The sequence below is a fragment of the Gymnogyps californianus genome, chromosome 5 (assembly GCF_018139145.2).
Source record: "Gymnogyps californianus isolate 813 chromosome 5, ASM1813914v2, whole genome shotgun sequence".
Lineage (NCBI taxonomy): Eukaryota > Metazoa > Chordata > Aves > Accipitriformes > Cathartidae > Gymnogyps > Gymnogyps californianus.
This window is the reverse complement of record NC_059475.1, coordinates 53411461-53428316: the sequence shown is the minus strand read 5'-3', so window position 1 is coordinate 53428316 and position 16856 is coordinate 53411461. Positions and strand designations below refer to the sequence as shown.

At 43.4% G+C, this 16856-nt stretch overlaps 1 protein-coding gene across 2 annotated transcripts in view; it reads left to right on the top strand.

Annotated features, from left to right (window-relative positions):
- The first annotated feature begins 2578 nt into the window (after positions 1 to 2578).
- The window catches only part of TC2N (tandem C2 domains, nuclear), a 34435-nt gene continuing 20157 nt past the window's right edge, over positions 2579 to 16856 (top strand). For both annotated transcript variants that reach the window (XM_050897334.1, XM_050897332.1), the window contains exon 1: positions 2579 to 2637. The gene's annotated coding sequence lies outside the window, so the exon portion shown is untranslated. The remainder of the gene's footprint in view (positions 2638 to 16856) is intronic.

The following is a 16856-nucleotide window of genomic DNA, read 5'->3' as shown; positions in this document are numbered from 1 at the left end:
CTTCCTAAAGGTTTGAGGCCCAAAGACAATAATATGCACTCCTGCTTGTAGCTACTTTCTACAGTCTTCTGTTCTGGCTACTCGTCTTTCACTGAGAAAAACACTGGGAAGTTGTAATCCAATAGCATAAACAGCCTCAGCAACAAGCAAAAAAGTGTGCTGTGCAGAGGTTCAAAACAGATGAGACAGGCCTCGCTGGGGGATATGGGAGGTGAAGCATAGCCCAGGCTAATAAATTCTCCTCTGTTGGCTCTGCACAGGTCTGCTCAAGTGTCTCAGCCCTGCTTTTCTGGAGCTGAGAGCGCCGTGGTTTGGCACAGCCAGCCAAAACCAGCCCAGTTTATTAGCTTGGTCTTAGTACTGGGGGGGCCCTGGGTGGAGGCAGCACAAGAAGGCAAGAGCAGCTGCAGAGCACCAGGAACTAGTGAGGACGAGTGGTTGCAATGACAGTCTGGGATGGACATGGAGGAGAGAAGGGCCAAGAGCAGGCGTCAGTGAGGCATGAGAACATCACCAGGTTTCTCAAGCGAGGTTTAGTTACAGAAAGAGTAGCAAGTGCTAGAGCAGAGCATGGGGCACTCTCTATGCTGCCAGGAGGCTGGCAGGGAAGGAAGATCGTATTTGTAGCTGACAGATCTAGGGAGCAAAGAACAGAGGTAAACTGGTTTCACTGCTGATCTTCACACTAGATTTGTTTGGGACAAAAATATTCTAAGGGAGGGGGGAGGTTTGTTTCCCATCCCAGCTGAAAATATCACAGCACAGTAATGTTCTCCCCCTCCATACAAAACCAGGTCGGCCACATCCCTTACCATGCACAGCTGAATTTTGTGCTTATTGAAACAAACTTTCCAATTTTCAAGCAGCTGAAAGCAGAATGGAAGGTGTGTCCCAAACCATCAGAAAAGCCCTGGGAATGTGAGAAGAGGCCCCTGCAAATTACAGAGGACAGCCTTGCTTTGAGAAAGAAGGAAGGTAGTCTTGGAAACCATTTTTTTCCTTTAACTGCCTTGTCAAAAATACCATTTTTAATGTCCTTTCCTTCATCGGAGAGGCAACCTGCAGTCCCAAAGGCTGGCTGCTACCACACTGCCGACTCCCGCAGCTGGAGAGCTGCTCAGGCAGGACTGGAAGTCGCTGAAGAGCCTGAAAAACCCTTGAGCATGAAAATACTGATGTAATCTGATAGCAGCAAGCTGCATACAGGGACCTTATCAGTAGTTAAAAAACGCACTTCTATGAACAGTGAAAATAAAGCTGTTGGATCACGTAAATTAATTCAGTGAGATGCCTTGAAATGTGTGCTTAATGTGCACCTCAGGAGGACTCAGATACTTTTGGAAGCATACCAGGTTACTGGTATTTCTTTAAAATAGTGACCACACATAATCTCATGAGCTGCATTAACAGGAATCAGAGCCGCTCCGCTATGTGATACCCCAGTACTGTGCGACTGGCTTTGTGCAGAGATGAACAGAGACGCTTTGTTAGCTCAAATATTGTGAGTCTGTGCTTTTGGCAAAGGGTGTCCCCTTACAGTGGCTCTGGAGCTCGAAGTAGCTGTGTTACACTGCATGATGACAGGCATGAAATTCTTAGTTAGCAGCAGGTCCATGGTGCTATTAAATTTAAAATAAAAAATATTGTCACAGAAAAAATACAGTCTTGGTGGATGGGGAATCCACCAAAGGCTGAAATTCAAGAGCTATTAGGGCGACTGTGCAAAACTTCACTGACTGGAAATTTTAATGCTCTTGGAGTGTAAACAGCATTTCCTTGACGAGCTACTCCCTTTTTCCTACTAATGCAGCCCCACTTCTCGCTCATATTTTCGTCCTGGGGTATTTTAGCTCTTCTAGTTCTTTATCAGAAACTGGAATCGAGAGAAGAGGAGAGGGAGAGGGAAAAGAGGAGGGAGAGGGAGAGGAAGAGGACACCACCTTGAGTCTCACAAAACTTTTCCTTCCTGCAAGGAAATTTCTGAACCAGAATTTCCTGCTGAAATTTCTGAACCAATCCACCATGTGTGATCTGTAAATTATCCTACAGACTATGCACTCTGTGGCAGGGGCTTTCTCTCATACGTCTACGTAAAGCCTAACTTGACAGGGATCCATATTCCAGCTGGACATGCCATTTACTAAGAACATTATAAAAAACAAAAAATTCACTTTTCCTCTGTAAAACATAGGCCTGGTTTTGCTTCTAGCAAAGCGAGGGGCAGCTTTGGCACTGACTTTGCCAGTGCAACGGTCCAGCGAGGGACAAGGAAAAGTTACTGGCAGCTATTTGGAGATAAATCTGCCCCTGTGAGTAGCTTTGGCGAGGCAGGTGAGTTCCAAGTCAGCGGGGAAACTCGCCCTCCGCGATAGGGATCGGTGAGTAAGCGCTGTAGGAGCGCACCTGAAGGGCCGTGCGGGCGGCGAGCCGGCAGTGCCTGGCTGGGGAGGGCAGGCGGGGGCCGGCAGCCGCTGAGCGGGAGGAGAGGCCTGGGCGGGAAAGGCAGCGAGCGGCCGGGCAGGAGCCGCGGGGCAGGGCGCGGCCCCGGGGCAGGGCAGTCCCGCAGGAGCTGGGGGCCGGAGACGGCCGGCGGCACCCGCGAGCGGGCGGAGGGGCGGCTGGGCGCCCTCCCAGCAGGTACCGGGCCGGGGGAGCTGGGCCGGGGCGGGCGGGAGCGGAGAGCCGGAGCCCCCGCTCGGGGGGCCGCGGCGGCGCTGCCAGCCGCCGGCTGTCTGAGGAGAAGGGGGCGGCGGAGCGCGGCGCGGCGCAGGCAGCGGGGGGGCGGCAGGTGCGGGCAGGGGCCGCCGGGGAGGCCGAGCGCCGGGCCGGGCCGCGCCGAGGGAGCTGCCCCGGCGGCCGCGGGCATCCCGAGGCCCCGCCGTGGCGGCCGCCAGCGGAGCCCGGAGCCGGGCGTACTGCACCGAGGCGGCGCGGGCGTCCCCTGCGGGCGGGCCCTCCTCGGGCCACCGCGGCGGATGGCGGAGGTGGTGGCTTGCATTCCTTGCCTAGTCGCCCATCGGAAATGCAAAGTTGGGCTTTACGTTTCCAGCAGAACCGTTTGATTGCCGATGTCCAGCAGCCTCTGTAACTCGTGGCATACCTTAGTATAGCAACATGGGCCGTGCGTGAGAGTAAATGGGAACAAAACTAGCTGGGAAGGTTGGCTTTTGTTGGGCTGTCTTGCTGAAGTGACTTTTCCATATATATCACTGATGTGATTGACTATAACATAACTGCCTTGTGTATTAATACTTAGAGTATTTAAATGTGAATATACAGTGATACTTTTGCAATTTGTAAATTACTATTTTCTCACTGTGCATATAAGGCTCCTGAGAAACAAAAACTAATGATCTTTTTTACAAACCCTGATGTATTTCACCTGATGCATACTGATAGGTATATTGAATGGGACAGCATGTTTTTAAACTCAGAATTCTTTAAGGATGTCAGCGTATTGATCTACGTGGTTTTTCTAAGTAGGCTAAAACTTGACAGATGAAACTTGCAGAACATGAATTGCAAAAGGCAGTGTTACTGGGCAGTTTGTGTTACAGGTGATGCTGCACATCTGTAGTGCGTTGCAACCACGCTACAGTATCAGGAGGGGTTTTGGAGTGAAGATCTTTCAGTGCCTGGGGCTTGTTTGTTTATGGCTGTATGAGTGTAATTTGACAGTGTGCTTCCAAGATTTGGCTTGGGACTATATTTTCTATCAAGTGACAGACCTTGAGAAATGGAGGCAGGTAGAAAAATAGTAACTATATTGAACTACTACAGAATTAAATCTTCATATAAATTAGGTGTGGGATTAAATTGTACTTAAAACAGTCTCAAACTGGTATTGCTATAAGAAAATGTCCTTGTAAAATCCAAATATTCTGTGTGAATTAGCCTCTAAGCATTGTTATAGGCAAGAAATGACTAATTAGGTCACCTTCTCTAGGAACACTTCAGGTCATTAGAGATATGGTTTAGCCAAAACTCAGAAGGCAGTTGTGAATATAGCTGGACAGAGTTTTCCTTCTGTACTGGATGAAATTAGCATCAGAAAACACATTATATTTACTGAAGTTATAACCTGCTGTATCAAAGAGAACTGTTAAAGCAGCAGTCATGATCACAAGCAGATTCAAACTGTCCTGTTCAAAAGCCACAGTGTACTTTTTTAATGCATACCATACAGCTGGATTCCTGGGTGGTTCAGATCACTCTGGTTATTAAACAGCAGTCTGAAATAAGTATAATCTTAAATTAAGCTGGTCTTGTAACTTTCCTTCAATATGGAAACATGCCCAATGTCTCACGTGATGCATTTCTCTAGATAAGAATGGAAAGGCCGCTATCACGGCTGTTCCTACAATATACACTTCCAGTCAGTGCCGTTGTAGTTGTGCAGGAAGAGAACTAGATCTCAAGGGATGTACACTGGGCCACAGCTGTCAAGTGCTTGGGCATCTAAATGATCCTGTGGGCACCTGCTCCTCAGAGCTAGATCCTTGCCGTCCTAACCCTCGGTCTCTGATCTGTGCAGGCTGAGGTTTTTCCCAGTAATAGTCGCTGAATGCATTGAGGTCTGCTGCTTGATGTGCCTTTAGTTTTGACAGTGTTGATTAGTTAGGTGCCCAGCTGTCCAGGGATCCAGAAGTGAGGTGTTCTTTGACAAGTTGCTCTTGGAGAGACCAAGTGTCTTCAAATTACACATAGATGATCAGGACCACTTAAAAAACATGCAGGGGATTATATTGCCATGCTTTTTTTTTTCTTCTTAATCTTTCTAGGCTTTGTCTAGAGCTGTTACCCAGATGTGAAGAGCCAAGTTCTGAATTTGCATCTTTCATTTCTCAAGAGAGTGCTAGAGCCATAAACCTGTGTGTTGTTCTGGGCTGGTGGTCTCTGACTCCTTACTTATGAAACTCTTTCACCTTGCTTTCAATACAGAAATATTCATTAGGTGAGCTGTGATCCTACAACTCAGTGGCTAGGGTGTGAATCCAGGAGTGGGGAATTTTGATTTCTAGTCCTTTTTCCAGCTGTGTGTTAAATATTAAAAATATATTTGTAGAATACATGCAGTTAAGCAATATTGGATTTCAAGAAAAATATATTTATTATTAAAGTGTCCCTTGATTCTTGTAAATACTTATAAAAATCACACCTACTAAAAATGCTGCACCCAAAGGGTATGTTGGTCCCCACAGAAGTCCCATCAATTCCACTGCCCTTCCCTGCACTTAATTTTCGTGATGGATCCCCAGATGATTAAGTCCTCTTTCTTCTTATATTATGGAAAGAGTGAATGTGGGCAGGATTGTTCAGTCAGTCCTCTGTGTGTAGGCTATTAAGTTACAACGTTGGAGAAGCAGCTCAGACTCTGGTCTCTTTTTCTTCGTCCTAATCATTAGGCTCAGTCATTTTACTTGTTTGTTCTGTCACTTGCGTTTCATATCAGCTGGTTTGCGTTTCGCTCAGCCTATGTTCATCGTACTCGTAGGTGTTTTAGTTTCAGATGTATGTTAGTCTAAATGCATTCCCCAGGGTTGTGGGTTGGCTGTGAAAAGGGCAGTCCTGCTCTGGCCCCCCATTTTCCCCACTGCGCGTTCTGACCCTGCCTTGTGCAGTCAACCACAGGGGGAACTGGAAAACTGCTTTTTAAAAAAAAGAACATTTGTTTATTTTGGTGGTTTAGTTTTGCATCTAATCAGTGAGCTGGGCCAACTCATCGTGCAGCTGCATGTTTACTAGATCCGACAGGAATGGTTGTTGGCAAGGGAGAGCTGAACTGCCCCTCCGGTAGCAGCCAGCCCTTTAGGCAAGTTCAGGACAGGCGGACGCAGCCCCCATGTGTGGTGGGCAGAGCCAGAGGACCTGCCTTAGAAGGGCAGCCTCCACTAGGAAGCCAGGCTTTGGCTAGCTTAGGCCTACTGTCTTCCTATGAATCCTACCCGCTTTGGCTTAGTCCAGAAGTACCCTTTGACTTTGGTGGAAACATTTATTGAACTTGTTTGCTTGATTAAAATGCTATTTACTTCATTTAGTGAATTTTGCATGATGCATATCCTGACCTATTGCTCCCCTCTTCAGACTCTTGTTTGATTTTATAAAAGAACGACTTTGTTTACTCTGAATTGCTATCTCCCAAGATACCTTAACTCTGGTAAATATTCTCTCTCTAATCTAAGTAGGACAACACCCAATCTCTGTCAGCAGAGAACCTAAGATCTCGTCTCTGTAAAAAAGTGAAAGGCAAAGCAGGCTTTGACTTCAAGTAGGACAGGCTGAGTTTGGGTTAAACCATGTTGTCATTCTGGTTAGTAATGCTATTCAGGCTCCATCAGAAAGATTGCTTATGCAGAGAAAAATATGTTGATAGCCTTTTGCGGCTGGGATGAATCTTCAGACCTAAACTGAGGAGCCTCATGTGGGAAGAGGTTCAAATCCTGGGTTTGGTTTGAGCTCATCTGTGTTGCATCATATCTTTTACTCACGTTAATACATCAAACTGTGCAGAATTAGTGAGGACACTTCTCTTAAGCTTAGTACAAGCGTTTGTTTGCCTGTCATCGCAGCTGAAGTTTACATTAATTCAGTGCCAAAAAAAGAAATTATGTCAGCAATCTGATGTTTATCTTTCCTGTAAATTGTACCCTGGTGATTTTGTTTTGAAGCTTTGTTTTTCAGTGATCTAATAGCCACACTTAAACTGGAGAGAACAGATAATTAGGCCCCAAATGAAGGCCCTTGGTGTTTGAGGGGTTCTTGTGGTCACTGCAGTGAGCTTTGGGTCTGGCCTGAAGAGCAAGTTCTGGAGATGCTGCTTTGGCAATTAAACCAGCTTTGAAGTCCAAAAAAGCAATCTAGAAGGACCATGACCCAGTGGCCTCAAAACCTATTAGGCACTTAAATTAATTTGGCACCTATGCTTCGGAGACTGGAACCTGGATGTCGACTTGTACAGTGTGCTCCAGCCTGGGCAGGCGGGTGCCTGGCTCCCTGCCCAGCTCCCCTGGGCACTGGGCAAGGCAGAGGGCAGTGTGCTGGGCCCCGGAGCCCCTGCAGCCTCATCGGCAGAGCATGCTTGGGATACGTTAATGCACATGTATAGCGCCTCAGCTTTGTCTGAAGCATGGAGAGCTAAAAGGCTGCTTGGCTTTTGTGGGACAGCCTCGTCACCAGGGCTGTGGGAGGGTCCCTTCCACCTGCAGGAATGCAACTCCTTGCTCCCACAAAGCCCTCATGCCTCCAGGCTGAGGGGGCTGGATGTGGCCCTGTCCACCCTCCTTGTTGAAGCTGGGCCAGTGTGTACAGTGTCAGGTCGTTCATGTGGCCAGAAGATGGTCCAGTCCTTGACCAGGGCTTGTTAGGGGCTGGAGGGGGCAGATAAAGGGGGGCTAAGGGCAGGTTCTTTTTACAAAATTCAGGCATCCAGTCTACTGTGTGTGTACATCTTCTGATGAGGAAAGCATCTGCCGTACAGAGAGGAGGGTTAGGCAGAACGAGGTTTAAAAGTGGTTTGAGCTAGCAGTGCTTCTGTGGTTAGCGGTGAACTGGTACAAAAACAAGTTGTGTTTCCTTTTTCTCAGAGATTCATAAAACGTTGTTTAGTACTCATCTTCTAGGTGGCAACAAAATGTTCTCAAGACCAGTTTCATTTTGCAGTAGAGGAAAATTCAAGACTTTTTAGTTCTGGGTTGGGTTTTTGGTGTTGGGGTTTGTTTTTTTTTTTTTCAATTTACTTTTGCAAAATGGAATTGTTGGCCTCTAGATTGGGAACTCTCTGTCAGTCTCCCGTTCAGGTTCTCTCTCTGCTCAGCAATGAACGGAGTAGCTAAAAAGTTTCCTCCATGAAACCTTGATTAAACACAGAACATCTCCCTGAATCATCCTGGCTTTCATTCAGTTCAGGGGTATGTGTACTTCCAGATCTAGTTTTACCAATGTGTGAAATCATGGGTCAAAAGTCTCTTGTGAAGAGTGTTGATTTAAACTCAACAGGATAAAAAGCCCCATGCATTCTTGGTGTAGCTATTGTTCACTTTTTTGTTAAGCAAATCTGTCCTGAAGGGAAAAAGGGAATGGTAAGTTCATGCTGCTAACTTCTGCTCTCAGGACCTCTGTCTTCTCAGAAGGGAGCGGAGCCCCACCACTGTGCCCCATAGTTGTAGCAGCATTTGGCCAATAATAATTGGGATGTGAGATGCTCCCATAAAATTGAGACAGTTCTGATTTCTGCTGGTTTCTCCCAATGTCTATGCAAAATTCTTTAAAAATACCTCTTTTATGCAGTGCCTGGTTACCACTCATCTGCCTGGGCAACTGCGAACTACTCCGGCCAGTACAGCTCTGAGAGGCACTGCTAGGGCTGTTAGAAGTGGTTGTGGGTCCCTGGTCTGGGTGGATTTAAAGCAAAAAATAATAAATAGTTGTACCTTATAAAGATGAGATCCTCCTGGAATTTTATTTTAAAGTGTGTTTAGGTAGCTTCCTGAGCTCAGTGCACGTGCCCTGCAGAGCCATACTCCCAATCTTCTGGATTTGAATTAATTAAGATCAGTTCCCATTTCCTGTTCTCAAGTCATTCATTTAATCTATTTTCATATATGAGGTGTACTTCAGTCACCTGTTTCCTTTCTTAATCTCAGCCATAGTCTTTTAGCCTTCATTTCTACAACTTACATATTTCCTTCCTCTCACCGAAATGCTGTAACTGGTTATAGAGTGCAGTGTGGAGCAGAACTGCTGAACAGGGAATCCTCATCCTGTGGAAACTCCATAATTTAAAGTATTTTGTTTTCATCATGAAACAGGATAATAATTATATGTAAAACAACTATTAAATAATTAATGTAAAATAACTAATAAAAACTGCTTCACCTAAAACAAAGCAGTAGATGTGCATGCACATGTATATATATATAACGAAATATTCCGTCTTGACTCTTGTAGGTCAACAGGGTTCCCTTAAAATAGTTTTAATGGTAATGAAACTGTATTTTTCCATGCAAAACTGTTTGGGTTTTCTTCTTTTTTCATATACACAGGAGGAGCTATTTTTCATTAGCTGTGTGTGTATTATATGTGTATCCATGTGTTTTCTGTGTGGCTCTGTGGTCATGGTAGAGGCTGAGGAGTCCTGGATGCCATTCAGTGCTCTCTTTCAGTGTTGCATTGAATTGGTTTCCAAGGGCCATCTTTTCAAAGCTAGACACGTTTAGCCATGTTAGGGAACTCCACTGCACAGGCAGATGCTCTTGCCTAAAATACCTTCTTCTTGGCTGTCCTGTTGAAAAATGCATCCAGATGTTTCCAGTTCTCTTTGGTATCAGGGCTACAGAGGGAATGCTGACAATTCTATTTTTGTGGCTTCCTGGCATTACTGCAGAAGGAGAGAAAATTGGATTAAAAGCTGACACAGAATACGTAAAGAAAGTCTTAAGTTTTAAGTTAGATTATAAAGTAACCATCGGTGATTGTCATAATTTCTTCCTAATCTGCTTAGAGCGAAGGACTTATCTTATGTTGAATTCTTTCCATGTTCTCATCAAAAGCCAAGTTCTTTTTACAGAGATTTCAGTCTCTTAAGTTTTCTTTTCTGGTGTCCTGACTTCAACTCTTGCTTTGCTGTTTTCCATCTGAGTTCAGAATGATCTGCAGTCCAACATAATGGATTTATTCTTTTGTGTTTACTGCCCCAATACATACCATATTGTACATCCTTGTCCAAGTCAGTGAATTTATCTACAGTTCACAGGAACAGTGTTGTCAGTTCAGTAATTGGATGAATTGGTTACTTGCCTAATGCATCATTAGGCAGAAACACTGTCAACTTTTACAGCCCAGAGCATAGGGGATTCAGCATATTAAAATCCCAGGTTTTAAGCTTTATCATGGGATAGATTTATAATGTTCCCTTCTTAATTCCAATATAAATCTTGCATGAGAAAAATTGGCTCAGATTTATGAAAATTGTTCTTTTGGTCCTTGTAAATTATATTATTAATCTTCTGCATACTGGGGCAGGCTTGGATTAAGTCTGCATTTAAGGGCTGCAGGTGCAAGGCTATAACGCTAAGCCAGAGTCAGGGTGTCCCTGGGGGCTGTGTCAGAAGGACGACTTTGGATCGTGTACTCATGCTAGGGCTTGTTCCTCTTCTCCAAGGGGTGCCTGGAAAGCAGAGGCAGTTGTTCCTGTAGCACAATAGCTCGAGCACACATACCTGCTCAGCTTTATTTTTCTTCAGGGAAGTAGGCAAGAGCAATTAGTTCTTCGTGACGTACTCTGTTTGGTGGTCTGTGCCTGGGCTGCATGTGCAGATGTGTTCAAGGCCATTTGGCCTCCTCCAGTCTGGAGCCCTGGGAAGCAGCAGCTGCGGAGCTGAAGGAGACCACAGCTAGATTGCATAAGTACTCTTTCTGTAGGGTTCAGCTCAGGGCCTGCATGGAGAGGGACATACATTAGATCATCTTCGTCTGGGCAGAGAAGCTGGAGGGAGAAGGGGAAGTTGCAGTGGGACATAGCATGGTCTCTCACAACTGTATGTAGGAAGATGTGGCTGTTCCAGGCAAAGCTTCTGCCCTGGTTCAGTTAGAGCTAGACCTCCTCGGCAGGAGAACATATAAAGCAGCTCGTGGGATCAGAGCGAGCTCTGTTTTTACTGCTATGACAACAGCTCAGCTAAGAATTGACTTCCGAGGTGGTTTTCTTTGCCTTAGGAGAAGCCTGCTAAAGCTGAATAAGTAATATTTTTGTACAGTTGTCACATCCCGACTGATAGCAGTGAAGTATTGAGGACTCCCGCTGATTACAAGGGTTTTAAACTTTATGTGCGACTGTTATCTCTAGGAAAGCCCAGCAAACAATATCTTACCTGAACGCTATGGCAGTCACCAGAGGGACTGTGGAGATGCTCTCTGCAGGCTCCCATCCTCCTTCTCTTCTCCACTTGCTCAGAATAGTCAGGAGGACACAGAGGCAATGGTGGACCAGTAACAGTTTGGGATTTCAATACAATGCTGTGGGAATGAGAGCAATCTTGCCCTCACAAATATTAATTAATGAAATATATTCTCACCTTAGATTATCCTGTGACATTGTTGAGTCTGAGGTGCATAGTTCAGTTTTGGTATCAGCCTGAATAAAACTGGTCAGAGAAGTGAGATAATGTTTTGAGAAGAACTATACAAAACAGACTTGAATGGTGTAAAACCTACAGGTTTAAACTTGTCTATATGGCTTGCTTTGGTCTACTTAGCTTACTGAAGAGAAATATAAGAGAAGGTTAGATCCTAATCTTTTAAGATCTGAATGAAGAAAAGAGATACTGATAATTAACACTCTTAATATAGCGAAGACATAAAACTGGGAAAAAAGATTAAACTGGAAATAGAGTTAAAATATTAACAGTGAAGGCGATTAGCTATTGGAATATTTTCTGAAATAAATCCCAAGTGTCTTCCTGCTTAAGTTGCTCAGTGTAGTGCAGGAGTAACTGGTTGAAATCCAGTGGTGTCAGTAACTGAAGAGGGTGGGACAAGGGCACATAATGGGCCTTCTGGTCTTCAAAAGTAAGATTCTGGTTTAGCAAACTGTAAGTGAATGAGAGGATTTTGCAGGACAGGACCATGCGGGTTCGAAGCAGTGGTCTGTTCAGTTCAGCTTCCTGTTTCTGGGATCAGTGAGAGGAACCCGTAAAGCTTCCCCCGATGGGCTGTTGTGCCATCATGTACTGGCGTGGGAAGGTGCTTCCTGTGCCTAGGCAGTTAGTGGTTTGTTTGCATCATGGAGCATGACACTTTTCCCAGCAACTTTTTACCATCTATTTCTGTTACCAGATTTAATTGTGTAACTACTTAAACAACGCCACTAGGCTCTTTGCCCCAGGAAAGTTGTGCAAAGGTCCATCATAAAATCCCCATCATCTAAACTAGGTTAATGATGTGTAGTCTTTTTTTTCAGTTTTAAATATGAAATTACACTTTGTCTTCATTTATTTGCTGCACTGGGAGAGCTTTGCATCTCTTCATTATGTTTCTGTCGAACTGTTTGTAAGATGTCTCTCATGAGAATGCCTTTCTGGATGTGTCCTTCAAAAGCCTTCTCGTAACTTCTCTTTTTCTGCTGTGTTATTTCAGCATCTCCTTTGTGATCCAGTGCTTTTAGAGTGAAATTTCTTTCCAGGCACAAAAGAAAGGAAAGCCTCACATTTTCCTCATTTCCTTGGAACGCAGAAGAACTGGAATAATCTCTGTGTGCAAATTCCCAGAGCTTTCATGCTTTTCTCCGAGTTGCGGTTACAAGCAGAGAAGGAAGGTGTATGTACACACACACCCACTAGTTACTGCAGATATCGCTGTTGTGGAGTTCTCCTGAAACAGGCATAGATAGGAGCCTTTTGTCATGCACCTGGTAGGTGTGTGTTGGCATGACATTTTTTGTTTCTTTTTTTTTCCCCCTCTTCCTCCGGACAACCTACTACTGCCTAGGTTTGTAATGAATAGGAACAAAAGCTTGTGTCCTGTCTTTTCACATGCTCAGACTCACTTGAAGTGCCTCTCTGTCCTGTGTGGATGGTACAAATCAGACCCGCCTACAGTCCCAAAAAACTAGGGCTTTTTTTTAAACTGTGGGCTTTACGTCTTTGGCAAGCGTATGCCCGTGCATGGCACTATGTGCGTAGGTGGGTGCATGTGCTGTCCTTGCTGCTACAGTAGCAAAGTACCTGGAGGCAAATTTCTCGAAACCATTCAAGCTGTTTCACTAGTGTTGACCGGTTTTGAGATGCAGTGGTCACAAGCCACTCCTCTTCAGACAAAGAGCTGTGCTCAGACCGGTGCACAGCTCCCAGACGCTCTCCCCCAGAAACAAAACTACAAAACAGCTGGCCGTGGATGTTAAACCTTTTGCAGCATCTGCACCATCAAAAGAGAATCCATCTGACCTGCAGCAGAAGCAGCTTTTGCTGTGCTGTGTTTTTGTTAACCAGCTGGAGACCTGCGGTGGTATTGTTATGCTCTTTGAAGGATTTATATGACTGGGATGGACTGCATCTCCTGGATCTGAAAGGCAGAAAGGCACAGAGGTAGCATAAACGTGGTGTTTGGCTGAGGTGTGAACTGGCAAGCTTGAGGACGCTTTCTCCACAGGACTGATCCTCAGATGTTGCAAAGTGTCCACTGGGGCTACTGGAGCTGTAGACACTTATGTCATTTGAGGATCTGTCCCCAATACTTAATAACAACTGATCATCCCTGTTTCTGGATATTTTCTTTTACACCTCCCACTTCGTTAGGACTTACTGCTACTAGAAATTTTGCCGTGATGCATTTCTGGAACGCAGATCTGAGAATGCATTTTATACATTTATGGCTGGCAATAAATCTCATAACATTTGAAACCTCTGGTTTAGCCAGCTTTCCCAGTTTGAGATCAGCTATTTCACCTTTGTGTCTATGCACTTTTGTGCGTAGTTTTAAATGTGTTACCTGATCAACTCCTATGGAGCAGTGCTGTGACTAAATGCAGTGAAATACATCGGCAGCCTACAAACTTGTTGCAAAACACACCCTTTCATCATAAGGCAGCAAAGACCTGACATTTCTTTTCAGACTGCTTTCAGCTTTTAATATTTAATATTGCAATCATCCATTTTCTATCATGTTCTTTTTATTTAATGAGTTGTTGAAAATACTTACTTTCTTCTCCGAACATCTCTGTCTTGTAATCATTCTGGAGGCATCTGGAACTGAAGTCTTTGATACTCTGTTTATCTGATTTTAGCTCATTCAAAATTTCTATCAGAGAAATCTGGAAATCATTAAGATAATTTATGTTCTCCATCTAAACCCATTAAAATAGTAGTGATTGTAATTCTCTAGGCTCTGTGTATGTGTGTGGCTGGTTTTTAAAGTTTGTTGTTTCCAGGATGTTCTAATAACCTTGGCTCTCCTTCTGCCTTAGTGTGGAAGGACTATTGCTGAGTTACATTTGATTATCTTCTTTTGGCTTGATACTGGGAAGAGCGAAACGAAAAAGCTTACTGAAATCAGTGGAAAACACCAAGAAAGAGAGAGAATTTGAGACAGAGTGACAAGATCTGGGTTCAGTTCCCTCTTCTGCTGCAAGTGATTTGATTTCTCTATCTCAGTTTTTTGTCTGAAAATCAGGGATAATTTTCCTTTTCCTCCTGTCCTTTTCTCAGTCCAATATCTCCAGAATGGAGGATGTCTTTGACGTATGCATATTGCCTAACAAAAACTGACCCCAAAACTTAGAGATGGGGTCAAGGAGTCCTAACTTCTTGTTAAGATGGATGGCATTGCTGGGAAGTCAGTACTTCTTTGGAATTTGGTGGTGCACCTAACAAATGTCTCTATGGTTCAGGTTTATTTGGTAAATTTACTCCCAGACAAATGCATGTTAGTACAACCTTTTAACAACTGTTAAATGATATACTGAGGATTTTGGAGTAGCTGACACCAGAAAAAGATTCTGGCATGTGGGAGAAGTTTAACCTTTGCTAGAAATGTCAGCTTCTGTCAAGATCGTGAAATACTTGTTTAATCTTCTACAAGATTTTTGTTCATTTTCAGTTAATAAAGTATACAACAGAACCTGCTAAATTTCTCTCTGTCCCACAAGGTTAAGACAAAACTTTTGCATGTAGTGAAAGTTGTATAACTAACTGTAGGCAACTTGGGAAATACAGATATGAGAAAATAAATGAACTGGGAGCCAAGCCATCTAATTTACTGCCAGGATTGCTCTTCTGAACTCAAACAAAAAACCAAATATATTTATCTCTGTAGCTTAATTAAGTAAACTAAAACTTTAAAAAGTAATTGATACCATCCATGTTGTGATTTCACGAACAAAGCAAAGTGCTCTAAGCAGAATGAGGGAGCACTGTATCTAGATGATCTGTCCCTCAGCAAATGCTGTCATTTTTTTGTAATGTGGCTGTGGTATAAGTCTAGGAACACAAGCACAAATTTTGTCACTGAAACCATTACATTTTTAAGCTTAAAAGAAGTGTAAACAGTGTTCTAGTCTCTTACAGTATTTTGAAAAGAAAGTTCCAAGAGTACTTAAGCTGAAACCGAATTGGAAACTCTAAGCTATGTGTCTATATACTTTGGCATTGGCTACTGATATTACCTTGCCTACAAAACAGTAATCTGTAAATAGTGTACTCTCTTCTGTACAATAGGCAGTGATGAATTGCTTTATATTTGTCTTCAGATAGGAAAAAAATGTATGAAAGTTTGCATATTGATAAATGGGGAAACAAAGATAATGGTCAAAGACTATCACAGGTTACTTGGCCTTACTGTAAAAACATGGTCCTTTTTTTAATGATAGAAGTACAAAAGATGTAGAATTGCATTATTACTGTTATATCCTCAATACCCGTATGTAGCCCTTTCTTTCTAGGTAAGGCACTCAACCCTATTATGAAAAGGCAACTGCTTGTGACAGATTATTTACATTTGTTTATTTGCTCACATTAATGGTTCCAGCTAAACTGGGGAAAGAAATTACTACCATGAACTGAATTTTCTCTGATGCAGAAAAACTAATTTTTCCACTTTATGTAGCTGGAAAGCAGGGTGGCTACTAACATTTTGGTTTCTTCACCAGCAGTAGCCAATAAATTCAACCTGGACACTTTGAGATAAAAAGACTGTTTTGCCTGTGCAAACTGCCACTGAGGCTTAGATACCATTGTTGCAAAGCTTAGAGCAAACGAAGCAACTGTTTCAGCCCAGTTTAAACATGGTGAACAAGAGTAAAGCATATTAATTCCAGCTATGTACTGATGACAGCTGGGAAGGAAAATCACTGCAAGGGAACCTTAAAGTAAACTTTGAATTCTAGCAGGCTTAGCTATCATGAGTGTGCCTCCAAGGGAGGAGCAGCGGTGAAAATTTGATCCTTAGAAATGTGGAGAATTTAATGAGAAATTCCCGTGCCTCTTTTTGTGGTTCTGTAAAGATACAGAGCAGGTTCTGGAGTTGGTGGCATCACCTCTGAAGATTTTTGATGCAGATCTTGTACTGTACTTACACTCATGGGCAATTTTGAGATCAGGGCGAGTATTGAGTGATGGATTCTGTGCAGAGTAATGGTGTCCCTTTTAAAGCAGGATATTGCACTCCTGCCCTGTCTGGTTAGAGGCTACGCTGTAATCTCTTCAGTAGCGTTCTGTTTTCCAGAATAACGTGTACCAGTATTTAGGCTACTTCTGAGGTTTTTATATTTGGATCACTTGCATTTTGTTCATTTTGGTCTGTTGAGCACAAAGAGCAGTTTAAAACTAGAGGAGATAATTAATGTCACTTAGTGGTAAAACCAGCAAAAATTATTCAGAGAAATTGTATTAAACCAAATATTCCCTTAGATCCTTGTTGCAGTTGAATAATGGTTTACTTAGGTTTAGGTCTAATGGGTACATATTTTAAGAATTTCCTTCTAATCAGTACTTGTGATAGCTCATGATTAAGAATAATTCTGGAACAGTTATGTAGTTGTAATAATAAACCTTCATTATATTTCACACTATTTTAAAGATAACAAGTTAATTCAAGGCTTCCTCATGAAGCCACGTGCTCTCAGTGACTTTGCAAAACCCCTAAGTTAAAACATAAATAGCAGTGCTGAGGTACTGTAGAGCACAAAAGAGCAGGTCAGTAAGTACATGCTGTATTTGGTCAGTATTTGCAAATTGACACATCTATTGATAACTTTCAGTTGCACCCTACTCATGGAAATAAATAATGTTAAGACAAGAAAGCAGATGTTTTCTAAGTTAGATTAAATGTCTGTAGCTTAATACCTCCACTTGGCACCCATCAGAATT